The following is a 1,618-nucleotide window of genomic DNA, read 5'->3' as shown; positions in this document are numbered from 1 at the left end:
GCCTGGGTGACAGAAGGAGACTCTATCTCAAAAAAAAAAAAAAAAAAAAAAAAAAAAAAAAAAGTTATTTATGGATTATCTGAAATTCAAATGTAACTGAGTGACCTGTCTACTTGCTAAATCTAGCTACCTAAGGGGTGGGGGTGCAGAACACTGTGAGGGGATTTCAGCTAGGAAGGGGCATAAGAAGGGGGTTTGGATGAAATGCTCCAGGAAGAGTGTCCTCAGATATTCAATAATCTTTCATTCCTTCCTTGTAGACATTCAGGTGCGAGCTTCCTGTCTCCTGATCATTTTCACTCAACCAACATGTGCTTATGTGCTTAACTAGAATGCTGCGCTTAGAGTCACTATTTACATATCTTCCTGATGAGGCCCGTCTGTTCCTGCACCTGCTGTCACCCAACAACCATCACCACCAACTCCAGCAGCCCTCTTAAGTTTCCAGGGCCTGTTTCTTTCGCCAAGAATATTCTTGCTCCCCACTCTGCCTTTCTCCTGGGAGCCCTCCCGCACCCCCAGCCCATCTGTTGCACCCTGAACTTCCTGTCATCACACGGACTACACTCTATGGTAGTGTAGTCACCATAGAATCACTTGAGCTCAGGAGTTCGAGACAAGCCTGGGCAACATGGTGAAACCCCGTCTCTACCAAAAATACAAAAATTAGCTAGGCATTGTGGTGCACGTCGGTGGTCCCAGCTGCTTGAGAAGCTGAGGCAGGAGGATTGCTTGAGCCCAGGGGGTGGAGGTTGCAGTGAGTCAAGATTGCGCCACGGCACTCCAGCCTGTGTGATACAGTGACACTCCATCTCAAATAAATAAATAAAGTAAAAGAACTAGTTCCAGCTGGGCGCAGTGGCTCACGTCTGTAATCCTAGCACTTTGGGAGGCCAAGGTAGGCGGATCACGAGGTCAGGAGTTCGAGACCAGCTTGGCCAATATGGTGAAACCCTGTCTCTATTAAAAATACAAACATTAGCCGGGCGTGGTGGTGCGTGCCTGTAGTCCCAGCTACTCGACAGGCTGAGGCAGAAGAACTGCTTGAACTTGGGAGGAGGAGGTTGCAGTGAGCCAAGATCATGCCACTGAACTCCAGCCTGGGCGACAGAGCGAAATTTTGTCTCAAAACAAAACAAAACAAAATAAAACTAGCTTCCACCTCAACTCAGACACACATGCCGCCTTTCCAAAGGGCTCCAGCCACAGGGCCATCACTGCGCTGACATCGTGGAGCCCTGTCTCTGTGGTAAGAATTTTCACATCCATGGCCACATTCTGTGCTGTGCTGGGTAAATGCTGAACAACCAGCTATCTGGAGGGCAGGGTGGGATGGGGGAGAGTACGCATACATATGTGAACATAGAGAGTATAAATCCTACCACAAATAAGTGCTTGATTACTACCCGGCCCAACAACCAACAAAAGAAATAGCTCATAGCTTTTTTTTTTTTTTTTTTGAGATGGAGTCGCCCAGGCTGGGGTGCAATGGCACGATCTCAGCTCACTGCAACCTCCACCTCCTCCCGGGTTCAAGTGATTCTCCTGCCTCAGCCTCCTGAGTAGCTGTGATGACAGGCGCCCAACACCACACCCGGCTAATTTTTGTATTTTTAGT

This window comes from Rhinopithecus bieti, unplaced genomic scaffold, assembly GCF_001698545.2.
Source record: "Rhinopithecus bieti isolate Rb0 unplaced genomic scaffold, ASM169854v2 scaffold_40368, whole genome shotgun sequence".
NCBI lineage: Eukaryota > Metazoa > Chordata > Mammalia > Primates > Cercopithecidae > Rhinopithecus > Rhinopithecus bieti.
Note: the sequence above shows the minus strand (reverse complement) of the source record.